Here is a 12,936-nt window from a genome sequence, read left to right as displayed (position 1 = left end):
CCTGACATGACTTAGACAAACTTTATTGTCATCTTGTCTGCACATGGTGCATACAAAACGAAATTTCGTTGCACACGGCTTACAACAAAGTAGTGATATTGCAGTTGAATAGAAGTAACATATCCTATGAAAATATATATATACATATACTGTATATATATATATATTACAAATAAGTATAAAGTGCAGCAGTGCTAATTATGCAATAGTGCAAGTAGGCAAAACAGTATTCAAGAGTGTGCAGAGGAATGCTAAACCATGTATTAAACTTCTATTTAAAGGGTTTACACAAGTTCAGTAAAGTTGGTAGTGCGAGATAGTGCAAGATAGAGGTCCGTAGTGTCATAAAGTACAGTTCTGTGAATGTGTGATGCAGAGTTCAGTTTAGAGCTCAACAGTTCTAATGTTCAACAGTCTGATGACAGCAGGGAAAAAGCTGTTGCAGAACCTGGTGGACCTGCAGCGGATTGTGCGAAACCTCTTCCCAGAGGGCAGCAGGGAGAACAGTCCATGGTGGGGGTGTGATGGGTCATTGATGATGTTACGGGCACGGGACATGCAGCGCTGAGATGAAATGTCCTGAATGGAGGGAAGAGGAGCCCCTATGATCCTCTCTGCTGTCCTCACCACTCTCCTCACGTTCTTCCAATCGGAGGCGGTGCAGCCTCCACACCACACAGAGAGTCAGCTTGTCAGAATGATCTCTATGGTGCTCCTGTAGAACGTCCTCATGATGGGTGGGGGCAGGTGGGCTCTCCTCATCCTCCGCAGGAAGTACAAGCGCTTCTGTGCCCTCTTGATCAGTGCCGTAGTGTTCATAGTCCAGGTGAGGTCTTCTGTGATGTGGACCCCCAGGAATTTGGTGCTGCTGACCACCTCCACAGCTGAGCTGTTGATGATCAGTGGAGCGTGGTGAGGCTGGTTTTTCCTGAAGTCGACGATGATCTCCTTCATCTTCTCCACATTCAGGATCAGGCTGTTGTCTCTGCACCAGCCCACCAGCTGCTCCACCTCCTCTCTGTAGTCCAGGTCGTTGTTGTCTCTGATGAGCCCCACCACCGTTGTGTCGTCTGCGAACTTCACGATGTGATTGGTGGTGAACCTGGGGACGCAGTCGTGTGTCATCAGGGTGAACAGCAGGGGGCTCAGGACGCAGCCCTGAGGGGAGCCTGTGCTGAGGGTGATGACATCAGAGGTGTTCTGTCCGACCCGGACTGACTGAGGTCTGTTGGTGAGGAAGTCTAGCAGCCAGTTGCGAAGGGGGGTGTTGAAGCCCAGGTGTTCCAATTTTCCTACTAGATGCTGTGGGATGATGGTGTTAAACGCTGAGCTGAAGTCCAGGAACAGCATCCGAACATGGGTGTTCTTCTCCTCCAGGTGAGCCAGGCTCAGGTGAAGAACGGAGGAGATGGCGTCCTGAGTGGAGCGGTTTTGCCGGTCGGCAAACTGGAACGGGTCAAATAATGGGGGGAGTCTGGAAACGATGTGATCTTTAAGCAGCCTTTCGAAGCACTTCATCATGACCGGAGTCAGTGCAACAGGCCGGTAATCATTAAATGAGGTGATTTGAGGTTTCTTCGGCACCGGAATGATGGAGGCAGTCTTAAAGCACGCTGGCACTGTGGCTTGGCCCAGCGAGGTGTTAAAAATGTCTGTGATGACCCCAGCCAGCTGACTTGCACATTCCCTGAACACACGCCCAGGAATGTTGTCGGGGCCAGGGGCCTTACGGGGGTTGACTCTCCTCGGGGTCTTCAACACATCGGCGGAGTCAAGGCAGAGTACCTCCTCTTCCTGATGGGGGACAGTTTTAACTGCTGGAGTGCCGTTTAGTGCCTCGAACCTCCCAAAGAAGTTATTTAGACCATTTAGAAAGTCAGCATCAACTTCACCCACCGGGGGGGGAGGGTGAGTTGTAGTCTGTAATCGCCCGTATGCCTTGCCACATACTCCTGGTGTTGTTGGCGTCGTGGAAACGATCCTGAATTTTTCGACTGTGGTCTCGCTTCGCTACCCTGATGGCACGGTTCAAGTTGGCTCTCGCTGTCCTCAGTGTCTCCATGTCGCCAGACTTGAAGGCAGAGTTCCGCGCTCGTAGCGTTTGACGTACCTCCTCAGTCATCCAGGGTCGTTGGTTGCCCCGGGTGATGATATTCTTAGTGGTGCTGACGTCCTCGGTGCATTTGTTGACGTAGGCTGACACAGTCATGGCACACGCATGTCAAATCTACATCGGGGAAACTGGGAGGGAGGGAGGGAGGGAGGGCGGGAGGGAGGCAAGCAGGGAGGCAGGCAGGCAGGGAGGCAGGCAGGGAGGCAGGCAGGGAGGCAGGCAGGGAAGCAGGCAGGGAGGAAGGCAGTGTCTGTCTGTTGAGGTTTTCACCTTGTTCTTCTCCTGCTGAAGTTCTAACTGGACGTCCATCAGTTTGGCTCTCAGCTCGTCATTGGCGGCCTGAAAGGCGTCCGTTCGCTCCGCCTTGACCCGCCCTGCCGGAGCTCGTTTGGACATCTCTTACTCGAGTCTCGCCCGATCGTCAGTCAGAGATCACAACATTTGTACCTGGAGAGCACAAACGCAGCGCTGTTTTCCACTGGCTTCGGACTCAACTTCAATCGGTACCGTAACGTACAACATCATGAACATAGATCTAGCTTGACTTATTCATTGAATAAATGCATTTGGTTCTTCAAAACTGCATCACGCAACATAGCGTGACCGAGACGGCCGTTATCCACCTGCGTGAAGTTATTTGGTGAAATGAATGAGATGTTTAAGACACCATCGTTCTGTCTCTATGTAGATGAAGGGAAATAATCGATTGCTGAAGGTCCAAAGGTGTTGTGATAAACAAATAAACATATTAGTGACATATTTGTGATAAACATATTAGGCTGTGGCTGGAAGCAGACGCCGAGTTCGACGTTCCTCCCAAATGCCACACTGCCTCGCTTTTCAGGCCAACAAAAAAACATATTTTTCAAAACAATGAGTTGTAATTACCTTGTACGCTCTAGACGGTCAAGTTGCAAGCTGAAAACAAAAATATTTGTCTTGTTAGTCGTCGTGTTACTAACCGCTGTGTCTTGTTTGCCAGCATTGCCGCTTTCCTACTTCCTGTTGCAAGCCACGCCCACGGATTATAATTTTGCCATGAGTTCCGCCTATTGACGTCATGTCCGCGTCGCATGACTGCGACGTAATATTATCTAAAACTGTTTGTGCGGCATGGTGTTGTTCTGTGCGGTATTGTGTTATTCTGTGCGGCGTCGTGTTGTTCTGTGCGGCGTAGTGTTGTTCAGTGCGGCGTCGTGTTGTTCAGTGCGGCATGTTGTTGTTCAGTGCGGCATGTTGTTGTTCAGTGCGGCATGGTGTTGTTCAGTGCGGCATGGTGTTGTTAAGTGCGGCATGGTGTTGTTCAGTGCGGCATGGTGTTGTTCAGTGCGGCATGGTGTTGTTCAGTGCGGGATGGTGTTGTTCAGTGCGGCATGGTGTTGTTCAGTGCGGCATGGTGTTGTTCAGTGCGGCATGGTGTTGTTCAGTGCGGCATAATATTGTTCAGTGCGGCGTAATGTTGTTCAGTGGGGCATGGTGTTGTTCAGTGCGGCATGGTGTTGTTCAGTGCGACATGATGTTGTTCAGTGCGGCATAATGTTGTTCAGTGCGGCATAATGTTGTTCAGTGCGGCATAATGTTGTTCAGTGCGGCATAATGTTGTTCAGTGCGGGATGGTGTTGTTCAGTGCGGAATGGTGTTGTTCAGTGCGGCATGGTGTTGTTCAGTGCGGCATGGTGTTGTTCAGTGCGGCATGGTGTTGTTCAGTGTGGCATGGTGTTGTTCAGTGCGGGATGGTGTTGTTCAGTGCGGCATGGTGTTGTTCAGTGCGGCATGGTGTTGTTCAGTGCGGCATGGTGTAGTTCAGTGCGGCATGGTGTTGTTCAGTGCGGGATGGTGTTGTTCAGTGCGGCATGGTGTTGTTCAGTGCGGCATGGTGTTGTTCAGTGCGACATGGTGTTGTTCAGTGCGACATGATGTTGTTCAGTGCGGCATAATGTTGTTCAGTGCGGCATAATGTTGTTCAGTGCGGCATGGTGTTGTTTAGTGCGGCATGGTGTTGTTTAGTGCGGGATGGTGTTGTTCAGTGCGGGATGGTGTTGTTCAGTGCGGCATGGTGTTGTTCAGTGCGGCATGGTGTTGTTCAGTGCGGCATGGTGTTGTTCAGTGCGGCATGGTGTTGTTCAGTGCGGCATGGTGTTGTTCAGTGCGGGATGGTGTTGTTCAGTGCGGCATGGTGTTGTTCAGTGCGGCATGGTGTTGTTCAGTGCGGCATGGTGTTGTTCAGTGCGGCATGGTGTTGTTCAGTGCGGCATGGTGTTGTTCAGTGCGGCATTGTGTTGTTCAGTGCGGCATGGTGTTGTTCAGTGCGGCATGGTGTAGTTCAGTGCGGCATGGTGTAGTTCAGTGCGGCATGGTGTTGTTCAGTGCGGCATGGTGTTGTTCAGTGCGGGATGGTGTTGTTCAGTGCGGGATGGTGTTGTTCAGTGCGGGATGGTGTTGTTCAGTTTGGCATGGTGTTGTTCAGTGCGGCATGGTGTTGTTCAGTGCGGCATGGTGTTGTTCAGTGCGGGATGGTGTTGTTCAGTGCGGGATGGTGTTGTTCAGTGCGGGATGGTGTTGTTCAGTGCGGCATGGTGTTGTTCAGTGCGGCATGGTGTTGTTCGGCATGGTGTTTTTCAGTGCGGCATGGTGTTGTTCAGTGCGGCATGGTGTTGTTCAGTGCGGGATGGTGTTCAGTGCGGGATGGTGTTGTTCAGTGCGGGATGGTGTTGTTCAGTGCGGCATGGTGTTGTTCAGTGCGGCATCGTGTTGTTCAGTCCGGTATCGTGTTGTTCAGTGCGGTATCGTGTTGTTCAGTGCGGTATCGTGTTGTTCAGTGCGGTATCGTGTTGTTCAGTGCGGTATCGTTGTGTTGTTCGTATTGTGTTGTGTTGTTCGTAATGTGTTGTGTTGTTTGTATTGTGTTGTTGGTATTGTGTTGTGTTGTTCGTATTTTGTTGTGTTGTTCATATTGTGTTGAGTTGTTCATATTGGGTTGAGTTGTTCGTATTGTGTTGTGTTGTTCGTATTGTGTTGCCTCTAACACTTAGCTTCTAACACTTAGCCTCTAGCACCTAGAAGGTAAATAAATAGGAAGGAAGGACTCACCGGTGGCGTCGTCGCCCACGTCCAAGCATTGTACTTTGTATTTTCATCCTTCTGACAGTGGAAAACATATAGCCAACAAACACCGTGGAACCTAAACGAATGAAAGAAAACTATCATTTGGCCACAACCAACATTCACAGATACAACACAATGTGACGTGCGGTGTTGAGGTTAAAGGTTGAGTGAAGGGCCCTCGTTTTAAACTACTTTTTTGAAAAGGAGTGGGAACAAGTAAGACGTATTTAATTTATTTATTGGGAAGTAGTAAGACTTATTAAATTTATTTAATCTACTTTTCTTCCCAGGCAAAATTTGATGTGCTGCAATTCCAAATTTCCAAAGTGAATGAAGGAATGAAATCCTTTAAATTATGATTTTGTATAAATACTAGGCATAAACACAAAATCTACGGCACAAAATGGGCAGACTTTACTTGTTTGAAAAGGACTGGTTACAAGACAGACTTTTTTAATTTATTTAATGGGAAGAAGACTTATTTAGTTTAATTGATCTATTTTTGTTCCCTGGCAAAATTCGATTTGCTGCAATTCCAAATTTCCAAAGTGAATGAAGGAATGAAGTCGTTTAAATTATGATTTTGTATAAATACTAGGCGTAGACACAAAATCTACGGCACAAAACGGGCAGACTTTACTTGTTTGAAGAGGACTGGTTGCAAGACAGACTTTTCTGATTTATTTAATGGGAAGAAGACTTATTTAGTTTATTTAATCTATTTTTGTTCCCTGGCAAAATTGGATTTGCTGAAATTGTATTTTGCCAAATCTTGACTTGAGACCTGATAGGAAGTATTAAACGCTTAGTTAAATCGAAACAAGTTGGTAATAAGAGCGAGTAATGTTGGTTGGACCGATGAATGAAGGTTGAAAGCAATTTAAATTATGACTTTGTATAAATACTAGATATTAACAGAACATCTACTGCGCAAAATGGGCAGAGTTTACTTGTTTGAGAAGGAGTGGCTTATTCAAAACTAAGATTTATTTAATCTGTTTGTTCCCAGGCAAAATTGGATGTGATGCAATTCCAAATTTCACCACATGATGGTGCCCAATTTTGACTTCATAGGACATGTTAGGGTTTTCCAGGTTATCTTGATCCTATGATTATGTTGGAATGTAACCTGTAATAATTAAACTCGCCTGTCCTGTCTTAACAAAAGTAGTAGAACAAAGTGCTAAGATCTTTTGAACTGATTGACTAGCTGCAGAGGAAGCAATCAAAGTTGTTTTGTTCACACAACATCGTGAAGGACCCCCTGCTGTGCTTTGATCAGCCAGGGGCTTCGGCCATTTGTCTACTCTGACCCCCACTCTCAACCCCCACTCTGTTTCTCTCAATAAAAATGCTCCTGCACGAGGCCTGAGTCAGACCTCCATTTCGATCATCGCTGCACGCACAGCGACGAATGGACTCTCCACCTGCAGGTGTCCAAAAGGACTTACTTGTCTCCCGTGTGGTTCTTGCAAAATAAGTTGGAGTGAGCAAATCTCTAACAGGACATATTAAACACTTAGCTTATTATTATGTTCAAGGTAATCAGATTTGTTTATTATTCTAATGGCCTTTTCAAAACTATTCTGGATTACTACTTTGGATCTATTCTACATTACTTGGCAACAACATACTCTGTAACAGATTAGGCAGTATAATCACATATGTTAACTTGAGAGTGCCCACACTCAATCTACTTATCGTGATGTGTTAAATCAAATAAATAAATATGCATTTGTCAAGATATTTTATATTTTCGGTGTCGACCCCTTGCATTTTAATTCATGTCGGGGTAGCGGCTTTTGTTTGCTATTTGATTTTCCCATGGTTTATTTCTCTAAATTTCGGAGTTGGCAATTCGAATGGCACCTACAGTGTCCTAAAGCCAATTTAATTCACAGGACAGTGGTAAAATATTCAGTGGTAAGTCTCCTTTCCTCTGCTTCCACACAAAGCCACTGTCTACAATCCTGTTTTATATAAAGGAGAGCTCACATGAGATCACTCTCAGTCAAACCATACACACACACACACAATGCACACTCTTATCATCTCACAGGCAAGCAGGGGAGCCCGCCCTCCCGTGGATTTTAACAAACTCTTTAACCTTCCTATTGTGTAATAAAAAACTTATTTTTGCCTTATTCTTAAAGTAGATATAAAACCTATCTGTCATGGATAAAGAAGCCAAACCAGCTAAACAAGAGTTAAGAAAAACACCACAGATGGCAGCAGAAAGCTAACACATTAGGAAGGCTAAGTTAGGAGGCCCCACGACACCTCAGCGGAATTTAACTGCTCAAAATTACCTGTACTTCTTTAGAAAACAGATGGGTCCGCTCTCCCATGGAATTTAACTGACTTATCAGTCAGGGGACTCCATCATCCCAGCGGAATTTACTGTTTCTAATTGCACTTGATAGGGTCTAGAATTGTCAAGGTTTTAAGTGACCTCTTGTCACTGCACTTTCATTACTTTCAACAGAATCAATATTCGTACTCACAGTCTGGTGGGCCTTCTCCTCGGATGATCTCGTCAACCACTCCGGCGTCCAGCTGACTGATCGAGTCAGCCCCGTGAAAAGGGTTTCCTCTATATGCCTTGGCCAAGGACTTGTCCTGGGTCGAAAAGTCAGCTGGAATCCCGAAATAGGTCTATTGAGACCCCGGAACGAGCCCCCAAAAATCAGTTAGGTTCAAAATAAGCAAAAGGATCAGCAGACAAAACCAGTGAGGCAGAATATTGAGTCTTTTCTCGCGAGGAGTGCATTCAGACTTACAGCAATCCGACTACACTAAAAATCTGTTTTACACTCCTCGCTCTTTTTATTTGGAATGCCCTACCCACAGTGTGAGACGATTAGCCCTTAAGGGGGGGGAAAGAGATTGTGGCTTCGTCTCGTAAGAAAATAAACAAAAAGTAACGCACAAAGTGTTGCGTGCAGATATGGCTATATCAGCAAAACAGTTTAAGCGATATTCCGAGAGATAAAAGGAGAAAGTGACGTTCTTTAAGGAAGATCAGAGGGTTCATGACGCATTGTTTGACATGTTGTTTTCACGATCTGTTCTGGTGGACGCTGAGCTGTCAGCAGCATCTTGTTTGACACAACCGTCATCTCGCCCCTGACCCAGCCGTAATCCTTCTGTTCTGTTGTACAAGATAAGAATAAGCAAGGCAAAGCAGCAAGCATACTGAACAGTAATATTGTGAATAAGTACTCATTAGAGAACGCATGATAACATATATATACAATTTTTCTAACAATTACTGTTAGACATTATTTGTCTGATAATCTACCAAATCTTTGAATTGAAGAATTTGTGATTTAATTAATAGCTTGCTATTATGTTCAGGGTAATCAGACTTGTATATAATTCTAATGGCCTTCTTTTGAAAACTATTCTGAATTACAACTTTGGATCTTATATTACTTTGCAACAATATACTCGGTGACAGATTAGGCAGTATAATCACATATGTTAACTTCAGTGCCCACACTGTATTTATTTATGGTTATTTGTTAAATCAAGTACTGTTAGACATGAAATAGGAAGTGTTTAACATAAATGTTATGGCTACTCACCATTGTAGCTCGCTCCTGATCAATGATACTTGTAGCTCGCTCCTGGTCAATGATACGAGCCTCTTCTTGCAGTGGAAAACTTACAGCCAACAAACACCGTGGAACCTAAAGGAAGGAAATTAAACATTAACATTTAGCCTCAACCAACATTCACAGATGTAACGCAATGCAAACTACACAAACGTAAATCTTTTTAAACACAATGAGTTGTACTTACCGTGTACGCTCTAGACGGTCCACTTGCAAGCAGAAAAAAAAGATATTTCTGTTGATAGTCGTCGTGTTTTTATCCGTTGTCTCGCTCAAGGCCATTGCGCCCACAGATTTGAATTTTGGCGACAGTTCAGCCTATTGACGTAATTTCCGCGGTGTAATACCCGCATATCTGAAACGGCAAAGTTAAGATTAGAGTTAAATAAAGTTTTTAATCAACGCAATCATTTACAACCGTTGACCAGTCGAAATAATCGTCGAAATTCGACGTTCCCCCCAAACGCCACACTCACTCGCTTTTCAGGGCAACAAAAGTACTTCTTTGTAAAAACGATGAGTTGTACTTACCGTGTACGCTCTGGACGGTCCAGTTGCAAGCAGAAAATAAAAATATTTCTCTCGTTAGTCGTATGTTACCATCCGCTGTGTCTTTGTCAACATCGCCATTTTGCTACTTCCTGTTGCGAGCCACGCCCACGGATTTAAATTTTGGCGGAAGTCCCGCCCATTGGCGTCGTTTTCGCGTATAGCAAATCCGATTGGTTGGGAAGGGGGCATGGTTATGCAGCCGAGGGGTCCTGTGATCGGTGGGATGCAAAGTAGGCGACGACGTCACGTGACCACGACGTGGCAGACGTCATATAGCAACCGCTGTTTTGTTTAGGAGACTTACAGTTGTTATGCATTGACATAATGGCGCACACTCCAAATAGATTTAAATAAATTAAATAATTCTTCTGCCCACTCCCTTTTAAACAAGTTAACTCTCCCCGCGGATTTGAATTCCGGCGGAAGTTTCGCCCATCGACGTCACGTCTGTCACGTGACCACAACGTGGCAGATGTCATATAGCAACCGCTGTTTTGTTTAGTAGATTTACAGTTGTTATGCATTGGCATGATGGTGTGCACTCAAAATAGTTTTAAATAAATTAAATATTTCTTCTGCCCACTCCCTTTTAAAAAAGTTAACTCTGCCCACGGATTCTAATTTCGGAGGACGGTCCGTCCATTGATGTCTTGTCTGCGTCACTTGACCACGACGTAGCGACGTCATATAGTAACCGCTGTTTTGATCAGTAGACTTACAGTTATTATGCGTTGACATAATGGCGCACTGGTTAGCATGTCCACCTCTTAAGCATGATGTTGCGGGTTCGACGCCTGATCAATGTTAGCCATGGAGTGAGCTGAAGTGCATGGCGCTGAAGATATGAATCTTTGAAATGCGCTGAGGTCTGACATATAAGGCAGAATGGTTTGCCATCACGGTCAACAAAAAATAGAAACTTTCCCACTCTGATAAAAACGTCCTGTGTTCATCTACATATTTCCGTTTTGCTGTGCATCTATTCCCTGCCATTTCGAGAGCCCAATTGACACTAATAGTTTACTGGATTGTGTTTGCCCATCCTACTTTGTGGAATTTCACCACATGCGCTTTTGACCAAAATACCAAATTGAACTCAAGTGAAGCCAACACGCACAACCCCCCCCCCCCCCCCCCCACACACACACACACACACAAATGTAGATATGAACATAAAAGAGCCGCATGCGGTTCGGGAATTGCGGCTTGGCCAAACCTGTACTATACAACTTTATTTGTATAAAATTTTCACAACAGCTGTCACACAAACAAAGCGGGAAAAACCGAAGACGTGCGTGTTCCGCCCACGCTGGATTTATTTGCACCTTTGAAAAGACACCGTATTGCCGCAGATGTTGCAAAGAGTAGTTTTGGGCATCTGAGACGGAAGGATGTCCAAAGCATCACGTCACCAGCTGGTGTTAGGGCCACAGAATGAAGGCCAAGGAGAAGGATAGAAAGAGAAACAGAAACTTCTCCTCCAATTGTTTGATTTGTCTCTTCTGAGCTTCGATGAATTCTTTCAGCTCTTTGTTCCTCTAGGACGGACAAATGGAAAGTGGCCTTCAAAAGCCAGTAAGCGTGCAAGTAAGTGCCGGGCTGGCTTTGGGCCCTTACCTGTTGCGCGCTGTGCAGCAGATCCATTCTCTCTTGGAGGATGCAAGTGTCGCGCTCCCTCAACTCACACATCAGGGCTCGCTTCCATTGGTCCACGGCGCTCCTAAGCTCTTCTCTCTGATCCGCCGTCAGCACGTCATTCACGCCAGCGTGGCTGGCTTTTTCGCCGTCCGTGGCGGGGCAGTCCCGCTGCGGTAGCGCCTCGTACAACATGGCCTCCAGCTCCAGGATCCTCTGGGCCGCAATCCTCGTCCATCAGTGGTCCGGCGGGAGATTTGAGGGCGGCTTACCTTATGAGCCTGGTTCATGGAACGCTTCCTGAAGTCCAACTCTTCATCCAGGTAGCCCTTCTGCTTACAGAACATATCCTAGCACAGCTCAAGGTCAGAATTGTTGGGGCACATTGCCGGAGTTCCCCTTGACTGATGTCGCGTGTCTGTCTACCTTCTCACTTTCAATGTCCAACATCTTCTGTTGAAGTGCTGACTTGGTCACTTTGATGTATTCTAACCACTGAGGAAAGGCTGCTGTCACATAAGCAGAATGCGAGAGCGTGCGTGGACGTGCGCGTTACCTTCTCGGCTAGGGTGAGAAGGGTCCTGGCGTGAATCACGACCACCTGCTCCTCGTTGGTGAGATTCTGCAAGAGCCCAAAGGCACAGCGTCAACAAGCTTCTTTCAGCGCAAAGCCTTCCAAAAGTCACATTTGAGCCGCCGAGTCTCGTGGAGTGCGAACATAAGGAGTTCGACATACACTTACGGCGTTATCGCCCAGGATGTCCAGCTTCTTCATCAGATCACTGATGACGATGTCCGGGGGAAAGGCGCAAGGAGCAATGTAAGGTGTTCTGGGACCTCGGGTTAAGGTTAGGGTTGCGAGGGACGCCTTACGTACGCTCACGCCCTCGGCCTCGCAGTAGATCTGCAAAGGGCTGAGGCCGTCTGGGAAACGGACTTGCAGAAACTTCAAGACGGGGGAGCGCCACTCCCTCTCCTGAAAGGCAGAGGCATGCATCCGTCCGTCCGTCCGTCTGTCACATCTCTGGCCTCAACACGCTTGTGCGAGTCTTCCCACCTCCAGCTCCAGGATGCGGAACTCAAGCAGTTAGTTTTGGTCTCGGATATCCTGGATGTGCTCTTTCAGACGCGCTTCTTCCGCCTCCATCCGCCTGACCTGAAAAGACAGTCAGACCTCATCTGCGGGGCTTCCCGACGGGTGTGACGCCCAGCGCCTTTCTTTCCGTCACCTTTTCGGCCAACTGCTGATTGCTCTGACGCAGCAGCTGCTTCTCCTCCACCCACTTGACTTTCTAGAAGAGACAAACGCGTGGACAGCTTTGGAATGTTGTGTCATTTTCATCCACAAATTCTTTGGTTGACTGGAAAATGACATTTGCTTTTCTCCGCATTTTCCCAGCCACGTTCAGGGGGGGGTTGGTCCAGTAATGCCAGACGAATGAGTGACTGAAGAATGTAGCTATTTTGTCTGAGAAAAAGGTGTGCTCATTGATGAGCTTACCTGTCCTTGTTGCTTTAGCGCTGACTCCAGATCTGCTACTCTGCTTTGATAGTGACCCATTTCTACCATCAGCTTTTCTCTGGTCTGAAAGGAGGAGGAGGGAGGCTCCTCCTCCTCCTTTCAGACCAGAGAACACCCGAGGCTGGGTGAGAACGGGGAGGCTGCGACCCGGCCGGGGGTTGCGGGAAGGGGCGCCACCTTGATCTCCTTCTCGGCGTCGTAGTCCCCTCCGCTGGTCTGGGCGAGAAGCGCGTAGGCTCGTTGCAGCGCTTGATATTCTTGCATCAGCTGGCGGTAGCGAAGCTCCGCCTCCTCATGCACACACCAATGCAACACAGCACTAGTACCAGAATCAGTCAGACCGGCGACAAAGCACCCGCGACGCAAAGACGAGTCCGATTCCAGGCTGAAGA

General features: G+C 46.9%; 1 long non-coding RNA gene across 1 annotated transcript; it reads right to left on the bottom strand.

Annotated features, from left to right (window-relative positions):
• Positions 1-11,764: 11,764 nt before the first annotated feature.
• Positions 11,765-12,589, bottom strand: LOC125993179 (uncharacterized). Its single transcript, XR_011086329.1, has 3 exons — positions 12,524-12,589; positions 12,252-12,314; positions 11,765-12,178 (listed from the first exon to the last, which is right to left on the bottom strand). It is a non-coding gene; the product is annotated as an uncharacterized lncRNA (long non-coding RNA).
• Between the last annotated feature and the right edge of the window lie 347 nt (positions 12,590-12,936).

Source organism: Syngnathus scovelli, unplaced genomic scaffold, assembly GCF_024217435.2.
Source record: "Syngnathus scovelli strain Florida unplaced genomic scaffold, RoL_Ssco_1.2 HiC_scaffold_27, whole genome shotgun sequence".
Classification (NCBI taxonomy): Eukaryota; Metazoa; Chordata; class Actinopteri; order Syngnathiformes; family Syngnathidae; genus Syngnathus; species Syngnathus scovelli.
Note: the sequence above shows the minus strand (reverse complement) of the source record. Positions and strands in the feature narration are given on the sequence as shown.